At 34.1% G+C, this 16,733-nt stretch overlaps 1 non-coding gene across 1 annotated transcript; it reads right to left on the bottom strand.

Annotated features, from left to right (window-relative positions):
* Positions 1-14,608: 14,608 nt before the first annotated feature.
* LOC120252272 lies at positions 14,609-14,714 on the bottom strand. The gene has a single exon (XR_005533816.1). It is a non-coding gene; the product is annotated as a small nucleolar RNA R71 (small nucleolar RNA).
* Positions 14,715-16,733: the final 2,019 nt, after the last annotated feature.

The following is a 16,733-nucleotide window of genomic DNA, read 5'->3' as shown; positions in this document are numbered from 1 at the left end:
AGAGTTCAAGGATCAAGCATTAGAAAACCTAGGGATTCGAGCCACGTTATCTTGATATATGAAGGGGATGGGAAGGTAAGTTTTTATTATTATTATTTTTTAACTTTTTCATGCTAACTAGGATAGAGGTGTAGCATCGAGCTCATTCGAGTGATGAGTTCGGGACACTTATTTCGTGCATTTAGCATTACTCTTTGGTTATTTGATGATTCATATTAAAATAAATCCAAATATTATGGACTTATTCTTGCTTTAATTCTATCTATTTTATCTTGAAATTTCAATCTATTGTTAGCTCTTATCTTCTTATTTTTCTAATATATGAAACAATTACTTAATATCTTATCTTTTGTAATAAGAAAACTTTAGAGTTTAAAATAATTATAGTGTGTTTGGATTAAGGATTCAGGGGGAAAGTAACGTAAAAAATAGAGTTAAAGGGATATCAAGGTGATGGTATAAAAAATATTTTATGCTATAAACTTTAGATTTTCTTTACTTTCCTTTCCCTTCTCTAACCAAACATGGTTTATCAAACAACCTTCCTCTTATTTTCCCTCTCTAAATTTGATTATCCAAACAAAAATTTGGACTCTTTCTTTTCTTTCCCTTACTTTTACTTCATTTCCTCCCATTTGTCTTCTTTTACATTCCATTCCCACTTTAGATCCAAACAACATGTTAACCTCCATTATTCATAAAACTAAACTTATCATAAAAATTTACAATGTAAAGAAAATTTTCATTTTTGCAGAATCCCCTGTTTCATTTGTCTGCTGAAACCCTTTTTACCCATTTGTGTTCATCTCCTCAACGGTCTTCATGATTCAACCAACTCTTGAAGTTCTCCCCAGTCCCCTATTTAATCACCACTTTGGTCAAACTCTCTCTTTTTTTTTAGGGCTTCTCACCATTGTTCGTTGAAGAAGCCTGTGTGTTTTAAGTTGATTTTGGTTTTTTATTAAGGGTTTGTGTCTAAATTTGAAGAAATCGGTGTTTTAATCAAGGTGTTGATTTTGATTTGGATTAATTTGGATTAAAAGTCTTGTTTAAGTCCATCTTTGTTGTTCTCAAAGAAATCTATTGAATGCAATAGTTTATTTCCAACTATATTTAGATCTAATGAATGCCTAGGAATGCACAAGTACATATATATCTTCATTGTTATTTTTCATGTAGAGAAGATTTGGTACATGAATTAAGCATAAGCTTATCGTTTGTAAATAATGATTTTAACATAATTGATTTTTCTGTTTCGAGCACTATCAAATCAACTTTGTTGTACTCTTGAGCACCACAAGTTTGTCAGAAAATAAGTAGCACAGTAGATTGGTTCATCAAACTTTATCATCACTGTTATTTGTATTGCGTTAGATGTTTTAAATTATCTTGTGCACACTCACTTTTTGATCCTTTTTATTTATCTCTTTTTCAAATGAGGATGTGATAAATTAGTGTTTGTCGTTCGAAGTTTATTTTTTTAAAAAAAAATAAAATTTGAGATAACATTGTCAAGGTACTAATTTCATGAATTTTACAAAATTTGTTCTCTGGTGTTTATAATATTTTATTATCATAGGAGGAATTTAAAGGGAATGTTGAGAAAGCCAAAACTCTGCCTGAGAATACCACTAATTCTAGCCATCAAAACTCCAAGATTATGTCTTTTGATTCTGATTTTGATAATGAAAAGTGAATTTCATTTCTTCTCTATTTTTTCTTTTGAGTAACATGGCCTGGAACTTTGGGTTGATTCGTTTTGCCGGGAAATTTGGAAATAGTAATGGTTTGGTTAGTTGAAGCTCTCCATGAATTATGAAAAAAGGGAATGAAAAGCTGGATGTTTTTCTGTGGCTGACTAATCGAAGTTTGTGTCATGGAATCATGGGAAAGCTTTTTGCTAATTAAAAGAAAAAACTAAGGCCTAAGGGGCTGCGGATTAATTTAAGATTCCCATGTATATAACGGAAGAAATATGTTATTTCTATGTTTGGTATTAAATTCATAAAATTATTCCTGGAAAAAATTTATTCTCAAGTATACATTACACATACAACTAATAATTTCCTATAATCCCATGAGAGGGTTGGGTATAAAAATATTCTGAAGGAATAGGAATAAATTTATACGGGTAAAATAACCAAAAAAAACCACTCCAATTTCTATTTTAGTCTCACATCTTCTTTGATTTTAGAGCATTAAATCTTTATGTTTTATATTTTAACTATTTTTCCTTATTTTGTTGAATCATGAATTTATTTGTAATAAAAATCATTAATTTTACGACGATTGTTGACACCAAAATTACGACGTCACTATAAACTTTTTTTTTTGGATTAAAATCGATGCTTGTTGAAAAAACTATGAGCTTTTACGACGCTTAAAAATCAACTTACAAATTTTATTAAAATATAAATGAATTAGCTTTTTGGTAATTTTTCTTCTTTTAAGGACATATAAGTAAAAAACAATTATATTAATTAACATTTTTATTAATTAAACATAAATAAATGATGTACTACAAAATTATTGTCAGAATTGATTGCAGCTTATATTTTAGAGAAAATTAATTTTATCCCTATGAAAGTTTCAAAAATTTCCAAAAACCACCTCTAATAATTGAATTTTCCAAACAACTATTTTTTCAATATACTTCCTTTTCCATCATTGCAGCTCACTTTGTTAGTTTTGACACACCTCTTGCATACGTGTACAGAAAGTGCACGAATGTCGAAGTAATAAAATACCCAACAAGTCGGGTAATCGAATCCACAAAGAACAGAAGTACTAGAAATGGCTACTTTTAAGTTATCTAATCGGAATTAAGAATGTGGTGAAATGAACTCAATCACGAGAATATGAATCTCACAAGCAAGCAAGAAAGAGTAAAAATGAGGAAGATCACAATTAATAAAAGTGAGGTACCTGGCAATGCTCCCCTTACGATCTAACATGAAGTGCAAGATTTACAAAGTGCTTCTAAACTGAGTTAATCAAGTCGAGAAATTCCAAAGACAATTGGTCCCTGCCTCCCGATCATCGATACTAGTCCCCTACAAGGTCCCGGTGGAGAAATCGCTCAATCTCAGCACCTCACACCACATATGGCTGCAATAGACTCTTGGGATACCTAAAAGTACACCTGATTCCTAAGAATAAATCTAACCCTACTTTTAGATGAAAGGTCCCTAACCCCCAACAAGGTCCCGGCAGAGAAATCTCTCAATCTCATGCCTCACACCAAATATGGTTGCATAAAGCCTAGGGAATACGGAAATAGAATGTTCTAATCAGAGGGGAAAGAGGACACTCCACTATCTCATGATTCACCCTCTCGAACCTCTTCAATCTTGAGGTTCTAGCCCTAATGGAGACCTCTCTCTCACCATGGAAAACAAATCATGCGTGCTAATTAACCATAAGATCAACAAGGCAAGCAAGTAATAAGAAAGCAAAATTGAAACTCAATTAAACTTGGACTTGATATAAAACACAAGTAAATCAATACAAAGAATAAATCCTAGGGTTCACATGCCAAAATACCTACTAGGGTTTAGCCCTCCATGGAGCAAATTATAAACCAAATAATGCAATGTAAATCAATGAAAACCATGGAATAAAACATCCTTAAATTCGTGATGATGGCCTTGATGGGTCGCTCAACGTCTTGAAGGATTCCTCTCCGAAGCTAAGTCACCGATGGCTTCCTTAATGCTATCACGACAAAGGAATCTATCAAATTTTGTGAAGAATGCCCCCCCAAATTGCCGAAAACCTCACCTCAAAACCTTAGCCGCTTTGCCTTTCAAAAGCCGTGAAAAAAGTCTTCAAAAATATGGCAAAAGGGTTATTTATACTCAAAACTTGTGTTTATCATGTGCCTCCACGCGACCATGTGAGCCTCCACGAGCCCGTGTGGGCTATAGAATTGCCCACACGACCGGGTGGAATTTTCACCCGATTATGTGAACAGTATTTTGCTACAGTACTTGCTACATTGCTCTTCATAAACAATGCTCCAACACTCTTCTCTTGAGCCCACATGGACGGGCACACATCCACATTGTAGGTTATGAGGCTTCTCGTCGTCTAAACATCATTGGGAAGGCTCTTGAAGTCTTCACTCAAGTAGAGACATGGAAATGAGGATGCCTTTGTACCCTTCCAACTCACAATTTAACCTTCAATTCTCTTGGAAGTTGGCACAGACCCCCATGTCTATGACTCCACTTGTGTTTTGATCCTTATGTTGTACAAAAACTCCCAAAATGTGCCTTTCATAACCTATCTTGGCTTCCTTTTCTTCTCTCAAAGTCTTCACAACCCTATTTGCGCAAATGAACACCAAATACAATTTATGAGACATAAAACATGATAAAAATGAATAAATGATGCTCAATACATGTAAAACATACAAAGAAATATGTTCACTCAAGCACTTATCAAGTTTATTCTATTTTACAACATGTACTTCCCCTTAATAATTATAGTTTTTTGTTTAATATTTGTTTTTTTCAATTTAATATCTGACCTTCCCATTTATTATTATGTGGTTTTGCTTAAAAAGCAAATGAACATTCTTGTGTCAGCTAATTTTATGTCAAAGTCATTGAAAAGTAAGCTGTCAAAAAAAGGAATATCCTTTCAGGAATAACCCAAATTTATAAGGGTCAAGTGTGCATAAAGAAAACTTCCAAGGGTTTTTTAGCAATTACCAGTATATTTTACAGAATATAAATAAAAATATAAGAAATTGTAGAATAGCCCAATGGTAACTACCCTACTTGTGATTGAGGGGTGTCGAGTTAGAGTTTTTTCACTTTTTGGGTCCCCTATGGAAGTTCTATGTAAGGAATACCTCTCGTTCTCTCCTTCAAGGTTGCATGGCGAGTGGCTTTATCCCTAGGAGGTCAGTCAAGCGATCGTAGCTGTTGCACCTCCGTACTCGTTTGTCTTTTACTTTGTCAACTTTGTCAAAAAATAAATAAAATATAAATATAAATATTTAAATTGAATTTTTTATGTGATTTGAACTGATTAATAAATGTTTTTTTTTTGGGAAAAACGCATGCTTACTAGACTGATCCCAAATTTAATTTTGATCAACGGTAAGAATAATTGTATAATAAACTAGTTTATTTTAATTTATGTTTAATGTTTTAATAAACTTAATTATATAAATTAGCATCCATGTAACTAGTGAAGCCACATTATTCAACTTAGGTTTTGCTATATGAGTTGTGCTATATGAGTTGAGCAAATAATCGCTAAAACAACGTTTAGAGTAAATTGTGAAAATTTAATTCAAAACTTAACTATAAATTCTATTGGTTTAAAAAATTGTCAAATTATGATTAACTCATTATAGACTTGAATAATGGGAAATTATTGAATCAAACAAAAGGAAAATAAAATAAAAAAAAAATCCATGATAAACTAAAGGATTGAATTGCTAAAAAATTAAAAACGAAAAAATATTAAGTTTATTATATATTTTTTAAAATATTGATGAAGCATTTCTATAATATATTAAAAATATTATATTATTTTATGTAATTGATAGAAACTAAAAATAAATACAATGACACAATGTGTCAACATCTTATAAATTATTTTACAACGTGTCAACATCTTATAAATTATTTTAAAATATATATTTTTTATTAAATATTACAAGGTGATTTATATAGCAAAATCGAATTACATGATGTGAGAGTCAGAAAGCAAATATTAAATAGATATATTGATTGATTTATTTATTTTGATTAGTCCCTTGGCGATGGAGTGAGAATAATTTGTTTGGATTTTATTTTTATGCATATTTAGTTATTTGATGATTCATTTTACTATAAATCATAATATTACGGATTTATTCCTGTTTTAATTCTATCTATTATATCTTAAAATTTCAATCTATTTTTAGTTCTTATATTCTAATTTTTCTAATGCATTAAAAAATTTCCTAATTTCTTATCTTTTATAATAAAAAATAAAAAAAAAGTTTTTTTTTTATAGGGTGTTTAGATTGAGGATTCACGGGGGCTATGTAAAGTAAAAGTAGAGTTAAAGGAGGTCAAGATGATCCCTATAAGTTTTTTTTTTTATGTAATAAAAAGAATGGAAGGGTTAACTCTGATCCCAAAAATCCTTGGAAACCTCACTTTTCCTTGCTCCCTGATTTGGGGTGCTAGAGGAAGAAAACCACTTATTTTGTGAGTCATGATTTGTAGAAGCCTTGCAAAAGTCTTCAATAAAACCATAATGAAGTTGCTAAAGAAAACAATTTTAAAAAGTCAAAAGGATTGGCATGAAAGGCTCGTTGAAGTTTTCTGGGCATGTTGCACGCTTACCGAATACCAACTCAGTCAATGTCATATTGATTGGTTTTTGGAACTAAAGCTGTCCTACAACTCGAAGTCCAAATTCCATCTTTGAGGATTTCCTTGCAAAACGAACTCACCAATGAAGATAGAGTTCATTTGTGTTTGAATGAACTTGACTCTTTAGATAAAAGAAGACTTGAGGCTCAACAAAATCTTGAAATCTATAAAGCAAGGATGTCATGGGCTTACAACAAAATGACTCGCATTTGAACATTTGAGAAATGAGAGATGGTTTGGGTGTTAAGAAGGTCAATCATCACCAATAAGCACGCTAGGAGCAAGTTCAAGCCAAATTGGGAGGGTCTATATATTATCGAAATTATCTATGACAAAGGAGCTTATCAGCTAGTCAATGTTGATGGACGAATACCTTTGCCACCCATTAATGCATGTTTCTTAAAAAAAAAATATTATCCATGATGTGCATGTAATCCATGATATGAAAATAAGTATAAAAATTAAAAAAAAAAAAAACTTGTGTTCGTCTATGACTGAATGTCCAGTGCTCTTGTTTGAGCAATTTGGTCAAACATTTTGTATGTTTCTCGAGACAAAACACGAGTTTCACTATATTATTTCATTTTCCAAATTGAACAAAGATATGTTTGGATAAATTCTTAAGTTCACATTGAAACATCAATTGGTTTCACTATTTCACTCAAAGGCATATTTAAAACAAAACAAAACAAAACATTGGTAGTGAAGGTGAAATCTGCATATTCAATTACTATTAATGTTTTGATCAAGCTATTCATCAGATAATAAGTTCATCTCTAATCACCCTAAAATTTTACCTTGAGAATCAAAACATGACGCCATATAATCTAGATGGATAGAATTAAAGTTGGAACCCAGCCAATCAACATATGGATGGGTGCTGACTAGGGTGTTGACTGATTTTTTTTTAAATTACAGTTTTTTTCATTTTAGTCCATCATCTTTTTTATAATTATTAAATAGTTTATTTATGGTTTATTTAACCCAATTTTTTTAAAAAAATGTTATTAAAATAGAAAATATTATTTAAAATTATAATTATTATAAATATTATTTAATAGCTTATTTGTGGTTTTTTAACCCAAATTTTTTTAAAATTAATTGTAATTAAAATAGAAAATATTATTTGAATTTAGAATTAGGGTGCCCAAAAGATGAGAGAATGGGGGGGAGTCGAAAAAAAAAAAGAATGGCATTTTCCCATATTGACCTTTTTTTTATTTAATATTGTCAAAATGACCCTACTCCCATCATATCAATGGCCAATCAACATATGGATGGGTGCTGACCAGGGTGTTGACTGAAAGATTTTTTTTTTTTAATTACAGTTTTTTTTTCATTTTAGTCCATCATCTTTTTTGTAATTATTAAATAGTTTATTTATGGTTTATTTAACCCAATTTTTTAAAAAATTTGTTATTAAAATAGAAAATATTATTTAAAATTAGAATTATTAGAATTATTATTAAATAGCTTATTTGTGGTTTTTTAACCCAATTTTTTTAAAATTAATTGTAATTAAAATAGAAAATATTATTTGAATTTAGAATTATTATTATTAAATAGCTTATTTGTGGCTTTTTAATCCAATTTTTAAAAAAATTAATTTAAAATAATTTTCACCATAATAATAATGTTTTACTAATAATAATAAAATAATTATAAATAATTCATACCTCAATAATTACAATTCTAATTTCAAATAATATTTTCTATTTTAATAACAATTTTTAAAAAATATGGATTAAAAAAATCACAAATAAGCTATTTAATGTGCTGACTGGACATTGATGTGATGGTAGAGCCATTTTAACAGATTTTGACATAAAATAATCCTTGAGCCATTTTAACAATATTAAATAAAAAGAAGGTTAACATGGGAAAAAGCCCAAAAAAGAAGGAAGAAAAAGAAAAGAAAGAAGGAAGAAGATAGACGAGGGGGAAACAAGAAGAAAGGGATAAGGGAAAAGCATCATCACAAAACTCCAATAATAGATGACATGACTTAATCTTTCTGTTTAAGGCATATTTGCTTGTGTGTAGATAGATGCAATTTTCCTTATCTTTAAACTATGCATGCATGTGTGCATACATGGATGCAATATTCTCTATTTAAAGTATATAGGCCTGTGTATATTGATGGATGTAGTGTTTTATATATATGCATAATTTTTTTTCTTTTTTTCTTTTTTGTCTAATGTGCTTTACATATGCATATAGATGAATATAATGAGCTTAATTTGTGTTTGAACTGAGTTAGAATGGAACTAAAGTAGTTGTTAGTGCAACTGCACTATTTATTGGCATGATTTGACACCTAGACCAAGTGACGTGGCAACTAAGGTGACAAAGCATAATTGATGATGTGGCAAGTATTGCGACATGGCAAGGAGACTTGGAGTGCAAGACAAACATCTTGAAGATCTTGGTGGACCTATTTTTAGTAAGTCTATAACATGGAGAAAATTATCTTGAAGACTATTTGAAGACAAGATCATATCAAGACCATATTTAGGTGATTTGATTGAAGACTAAAAATGGCGGAGCTTAATTGAAGAAAGATCTATTCATGGTGTGAATGAAGACTAATTGAAGATATGATTTGAAGAATCCTTGATGAAGATTGATTGAAGTCTATTGAAGGCAATATTTGAGGACCAAACTTGGGTGAATTGAAGATCAAGTTTGGAGAATCTTTGAAGACCAAACTTGGAAGATTGAAGACTAAGTTTGGCAAGTTTCATGGAAGATGCACAAGGACGTGCACCCCTTGCGAGGGGACTGCGTGATGAGAAACTGAGGAGGTAGGCTAGTTGCTGGCAGTCGGGATCTGGAAATTTGGCTGCATCGACTTGGACTAAGCATGAATGGGAGGTTGATGGGTCTTGAGGTCATCCGCAACTTAACCAGAACTCAGTCAAGTCAGCAGTGAGGGCCATGTTGTAACTTATGTTACAACAGGAGTTGCAACAGCTAATTTCGGAAGGTTTTTAAATTAGTAGCCGCGGAGATTCTAAAAGAGGTATGTGCTATATTTGGGACGTTGAGGCGTCTATATAAGCTACCTTGCTCGTAGATTGTAAGTGTGACTCTTGGGTGACTCTTGGAGGAGAGTGTGTGAGCACCAGACAATCTAGAGAGGGTAGTGCTCTTTATTGTTGAGAGTGTGAGTGACAAGTGTTTGTACTCATCTATTTTTTTTACCTCTTTTAGTAGATTGTTTATCTCCGAGCTTGGCCCCCCAGACGTAGGCGAGATGACGCCGAACTGGGTTACCAATGTCGTGTGTCTCTTTCTTTGTTGGTTTGTGTGAGATTTCTATGAGTGCTTGAGTGTTCCCTAAAACCGACAAACCACACCGGCGGAACTAATAGTAATCATGGGATGTGTGAAAGCTTGTATGGAATCAAAATAAGATGTTCATTAGTGATCCTTTCTTCTAAAACCCAGACCCTTTATTTTTTGTTCCCCTTTTCATTTTGTTTTGCGTACATGGCCCTTTCTCTTTGTTTCTCTACATATATATATATATATATATATATATGAGTGTGTGTGTGTGTGTGTGTGTGTGTGTATTTCATAACTACAAATTATTCTTTGGTGATATTAGAATGTTGGAAAGAACTTCCAATAGGTTATAATGTGATGAATCATCATGTTGAGAAAACTATGCTCATTGTCATTTATTTATTTTTTGCTCTGATGAAATCCATGAAAAAGCATTATATGGCCCCCTCCTCTTCATGCAATAAGATTGTGATTTCATTTCTATGCATACATACCCGATCAATATATAAGGTAATTACATGATAGCATGATATAGAAAGGCTTTGCTATGCCTATTACCCCATTTGGTACAACAAGTTCTGATTGGTACATGCCTTAATCTTGCCTTTTGTTTAATTCTTGATATAATGTCTTGTCATTTTATACTTTGGGTTGCACGTCTTTCCAATTATAAAATCTCATGTTTTTATATGTTGCAAAACTATCATCAATGCTATTAATAATCTTTTAGCATTGAGTATATGTTGGTGAAGATTTTATGAGATTTAGACTTAACCTTATGTCATTCCTAAAGCTCTATTTTGATCTCACTTAAAAAAAAAGAGTTTGCATCCCAAAAGAATTGAGCAACTTAAGATTTAGTTCGCAAAATTTTCAAGGCATAGCTATAAAATTTAAAGGCTAAGTGTAAAAAAAATGAAAACTAAGGGTCATTTAAAAAACTGATAAAAACAAATGTGAAAACTAGAAAGTCAGAAGGCTAATTTACAAAATTTGATGAATAAAAAAATTTGAAAATTTCATGGGTATAATAGCATAATTTATGAAAACTTGAGGAAAAACAAAGAATTTAAGGCTTAATGTGAAAAGAAAATGATATGAAAGGGGTTAATATAAAATACAAAAAATGAGGATTTTATATTAACAAGAGGGGTATTTTGATAATTTTTACAAGGCCCTCCCTTGAAGGTCACTTTGAGGTCTTGAGGAGGCACTTATTGTCTTTTGACACTCATTGGAGTGGATAAGTTGATAAAAAAAAAAAAATCCCTTTTCAAGACTCAAAAGCTCACTTTGAGGTCTTGAGGATTGACTCATTATTTCTTGATAGTAATTGGAGTGCATGTGTGGTGTTTTGGTCTTTTTGACCTTCAACTTGAAGTTTTGTTCTAGTCTGTTTGTTTTTGACTAGGTATTTGAGACCGGGTCCGTTTAAACACGTTCAAGCCGTTTTTAGACTCACACGGTGGTGCGTGCACATGCGAGCTCACCTTCAGGGATTGGACTAAAGGGCGGGTCACATGCCCATGCCAGTTGGGTAGTCACCGGGCCACCTACGCCCATGAGGCGAGCACAAGGAGCACTTGACACACACCTCTTGGGCGTGTCAACAAGTGCACGGGTCGCTCAAGTAATATAATGTACTAAACGGGAAGGTAGTCAAATCCACAAGGAATAGGAAATTAGCAACAATTAAACTTTGTTAAATAGCCAAGTCAAATTAATGAATGGAATGTGATCAAGAAGTTATCGAATAAAAAGAAGAAGTAAAAAAGCAATAGGCAAGGAAGAGAAAACAATCAATGAGAGATGGGATACCTGGGCACCACTTCCCCTAGGATTCTAGGTTAAGTTCAAAACTAAAATTGTGCCTCCCTAATTGAGAATAATTGAGTCATGAAAATCCAAAAGAACACTGATCCCTAGCCCAGGCCATTCAGTGACTAGTTCCCTTTGAGGTCCCTGTAGAGAACTATCTCAACACCTCACACCACATATGACTGCTTAAAGTTCCAAGGATTTTAAATGATAGACCCTATTCCTAGAAGTAAATCAAACCCTTTGGTCTAGAAGAAAGATTCCTAATCTCATACGATATCCCGGCGGAGAGTATGCTCTCGACACCTCACAACACACATGATTGCTAAGAGCTCTTGGAATATGGAAGTAAGGTAAATCAAACCGAAGGGAAAAGGGGATGCTCTGCTATCTATCGACTCACCCTCTCAACCTTCTTCAATCTTGGTAAATCTAATCCTATCGGTAATGGTCACTCGTGACTAAGATGATTAAGCTAGTTCTCAACCCTAGTATCACTCTAAGGGAAAATCAATCAATTAGTGCACAAGAGTGAAACTCAAATTAAATTCTCAATTAAAAGAAACACAAGATTGAATCCTACGGTTTACATGTCCAAGTACTTACTAGGGGGTTTAGCTCAACATAGAGCAATACAATGTTAAATCAAAATATGAATGAAAATAAATGCAGTCCAAAAGAATAACCCCTTCTAACCTGTGTTGATTGATAAGTGCTTTGCGTAGACACATTTCTCTATATGCTTTACATGCATTGAGCATCATTTTACCATGGTTTATATCTCATAAAGTGTATTTGGTGTTCCTTTGTGCAAATAGGGTGTAAAGGCCTTGAAAGAAGAAAAGAAAACAAAAATAGGTTATGAAGGCACCTTTTTGGAGTTTCTGTACAACATAAGGATTAAGACACAAGAGGAGCTCATGCACACAGGGGTGTGTACCAACTTATATGAGAATTCAAGCCAAATTGTAAGTTGGAAGGGAACAAAGGCAATCACACTCTTATGTCCCAACTTGTGTGAATAATTCAAGAACCTTCTCGATGATGATTGGACGATCAGAAGCCTCATAACCTACCACGCAAACTTATGGCTGTCCATGTGGCCTCAAGATAAGAGTGTTTGAGCCTTATTATGAAGAGCACTAGAGAAAATCACTGTAGTGATACTGTAGTAAAACACTGTTTACATGACCAGGTGAAATTTTCACGCTGTTGCGTGAGCTGTTCTACAGCCGACATGGGCATGTAGGAGGCTCACATGGTTGTGTGAGGCACGTCACAAACGCAAGTTTTAAGTACAACTAACCCTTTTACCTTATTCTTTAGATACTTTTTGATAGCCTTTGAAAGGCGAAGCGGCTAGGGTTTGGAGAGGAGGTTTTTGGTGAATTTGGGCGGCGTTCTTTACCAACTTTGATAGATCTCTTCTTCATCATAGCATAGAGGGAACCATCAGTGACCTAGCTTCAAAGAAGGAACCTTGAAGATGTTGAGTGATCCATCAAGGCCATCATCATGAATTCAAGGGGGTTTTATTCCATGGTTTTCATTTATTTACATTGCATTAATTATTTTGTAATTTGCCCCACAGAGGGCTAAACCCTAGTAAGTATTTGGGAATGTGAACCTTAGAATCTTATCTTTGTAATGATTTACTTTGTGTTTTCTATTAAATCCGAGTTTAATTGAGTTTTAATCTCATTTTCTCATTGCTTGCATATCGTATTAAAGTTTGTGATTGATTTGTTTGCCTTGGTGAGATAGAGGTCTCCATTAGGGCTAGGACTTCAAGATTGAAGAAGGGTTAAGAGGATGATTTATGAGATAGTGGAGTTTCCTCTTTCCCCTCCAATTAATACATTCTATCTCTATATTCCCTAAGCTTTATGCAACCATATTTGGTGTGAGGTGTGAGATTGAGAGATTTCTCCACCGGGACCTGATAAGGGGTTAGGGATCTTTCACATAGAAGTAGGGTTAGGTCTATCCTTAGGAATCGGGTGAACTCGTAGGAATCCCTAGAGTCTATTACGGTCATATGTGGTGTGCGGTGTTGAGATTGAGCGATTTCTCCACCGAGACCTCGTAGGGGACTAGTATTAGTGGTCTTGAGACAAGGACCAATTATTCTTGGATTACCTAGACTAGATTAACTCAGTTTAGAAACACATGATAAATCTTGTGCTTTATGTTAGATCCTAGGGGAAGTATTGCCCGGGTACCTCATCTTTATTAATTGAGACTTCCCTCATTTCTACTCTTCGTTGCTTGCTTGAGACATTCATATTCTCGTGATTGAGTTCATTTCACCATATTCTTGATTCTGACTAGATAACTGAAAAATAGTTACTACTAATACTTCCGTTCCCTGTGGATTCGAATACCTAACTTATTGGGTACTTTATTACTTCGATACCCGTGCACTTGTTGTACACACATGCAAGAAGTGTGCCAATTTTTTGGCGCCATCACCGGGGAAAGAGATATTAGGAACGCTAGGACTTTGATACTTTAGTCATTCACTTTTTCATTATTTTTCTACTTCATACTTTTTTCTTTCGCGTTCTAATTGTTTCAATTCTTGATTTTAGCTACGGGTTATGATCTGAGATAATCCTTCGATATTGGTTAAAGAAGATCCTAAAATTGAGCACATATTGCATAGAAGGGGCAAGGAACTTGCAGAAGAATAGAATTTTTCAGCTAAAGTAGTGGTTGAAGAATCTGAAAACATGGCAGAACAAGAGGGGCAGTAGAGAACACTTTCAAATTTTACCTGACCTATAATTCATGGGACATAGTTGAGCATTGTTCGGCCACTGGTTGTAGCCCATAAATTTGAGTTGAAGCAGGGTTTTATTCAGATGGTTCAGCAGTCCGCACAGTTTAATGGATTAGCCGATGAGGATCCGAACAACCATATTGAGAACTTTCTTGAAGTGTGTAACATGCTAAAAATCAATAGGGTTTCGGATGATGCAATTCACTTAAGAGATTTCCCATTCTCATTAAAAGGAAGAACCAAACAATGGCTCCATTCATTACCAAGAGCTTTCATCACAACATGGAACGAATGGTAGAAGCTTTCCTTGTAAGGTATTTCCTTCTAGGAAAATCAGCAAAGCTTCAAAATGAGATCTCTTCATATGCTCAAATGAAGCTAGAATCATTGTTTGAGATATGGGAATGATTCAAGGATCTCTTGCAAAAGTGTCCACAACATGGGTTCCTGAGTGGATGATCATTCACACATTCTACAATGGGTTGAATCCAAGCACTAAATTACTCCTAGATGTTGCCGCGGGAAGAACATTAGGAAACATGACCCCAGAAGAAGCCCGACAGTTGATTGAAGAAATGGGCTTGAATAGCTATTAATGGAATGCAAGAGAGAAGAAGAAAGTGGTCAAAATTTATAGGATTGATGCAGTTATATCCATGGCAGCCCAAGTAGAGGCATCGAACAATAAATTAGACACTTTAACCTCACCAAGAGTGTCTGCAATCACAAGTTGAGATGGTTGTTGGGGTTCACATATTCCATCCGATTGTCCTATCTCAATTGTTACTTTAGCCCCAAGTGAACAAGTAGACATTATGAGCAATGCGGGAAGAGGACAAGGTAACCCTTATAAAAATAACTACAACCAATGGTCGAGGAACCACCCAAAACTCTCATGGGGTAACCAAGGGCAACAAAAGCCCATTACCCCACCAGGATTTCAGCAAACACCTTTAATTCCGGAGAGACTTTCAGAGTTGGAGAGGGTTTTGTCAAAGTTTATCCAGTCTACCAATACAAGATTCCAAAATATAGAGGCAACACTCCACAATCACACCATTTCCTTACATAATTTAGAGAATCAAGTAGGTCAAATAGCGAAGTCATTAGCGGAGAGGTCCCAAGGAAGCTTGCTAAGCAACACTGAGACTAACCCAAGGGAGCATGTGAAGGCAATCACTTTGAGCGGTGGTCGATAGCTTGAAGAAAAGCTCACTACTGAGAAAAATTCTAAAATCTCCAAGGAAAATCCCCCACTAAGAAAATTGCTGAAATTCCTAAAGAAAAGCCAAGGTATAAGGTGCAAGACAAGGAGAAGAGGGACAGCTGTGTCACCCCTTCATATACTCCAAAAATTTCTTATCCAGTGCGTTTGAAGAAGGACCAAACTAATGAGCAAAATAAGAAATTTTTGGATCTATTCAAGCAGTTGCACATTAACATTCCATTCATGGAGGCATTATCACAAATAACTCAATACACAAAGTTCTTAAAAGATCTCTTGACCAACAAGAGGAAAATGGAGGAGAGTGTGGCTGTGGTTTTGAAAGGAAATTGCTCGATAATGCTTCACAAAAATCTACTGAGCCATGTGTAATTAGATGTTTGGGGGAAGAAAAGGCACTAGTTGATTCGGGGCCCAGTATTAATGTCATGCCATACACATTATTTCAGAAATTGGGGCTAGGAAAGCCAAGGCCAACCCGCATGATGTTACAGCTGGCCGATCATTCAGTTCGTCATCCATGAGGTATAATCGAAGATGTTTTGGTAAAGGTTGACAAGTATATTTTTCCTGTAGATTTTGTAGTGCTTGATATTGATAAAGATATGGAAGCCCCACTAATTTTAGGGAGACCATTCCTACGAACTTCCAAGGTGCTCATCGACATAGATGGAGGTAAAATGACACTACACATAGGAGAAGAGAAGATCACATACTATCTCGCTGAAGCAATGAAGCATTCTCTTAACTTTGATGATACATACTATTTCTTAGATTTCAATGATGAGATTGTTAGTAAGTATTTGTTGAAATTTTTACATCTAGATCCATATGAAGAGTGGCCAGATATTAAGGAGAAGAAGATGAGTAAATATGTAGAACAAGTTATTGAGGAGCAACCAAAAGGAGACATTCTGAAATAGATTTTTCATCACATGAAAAGGTCAAGATGTCGCCGTAGAAAGCACCCCAATGCACATGGGAATAAGCACACACAAGTAGAGAGAGTCACTCCCTCATTCGGTAACATGTTTAATCAATTCTCCTTGAATATGCAGAAATTTTGTCCCTCGTGTGTGCAGGTTGCAAAAGGAAATTTTCCATCTCCATGAGCCACCATGAGGCCAGGATAGGTACGTCAAGTTTAGTGACATAAAATAAGCACTTCTTCGGAGGCAACCCAAGTTTTTAATTGTTTTGTACCCTAGATTTTTATTTCTGTAGTAACAAATTTCATGAG

This window comes from Dioscorea cayenensis, chromosome 20 (assembly GCF_009730915.1).
Source record: "Dioscorea cayenensis subsp. rotundata cultivar TDr96_F1 chromosome 20, TDr96_F1_v2_PseudoChromosome.rev07_lg8_w22 25.fasta, whole genome shotgun sequence".
Lineage (NCBI taxonomy): Eukaryota > Viridiplantae > Streptophyta > Magnoliopsida > Dioscoreales > Dioscoreaceae > Dioscorea > Dioscorea cayenensis.
The sequence above is the reverse complement of the archived record's forward strand: the minus strand, read 5'-3'. Positions and strand labels throughout refer to the sequence as shown.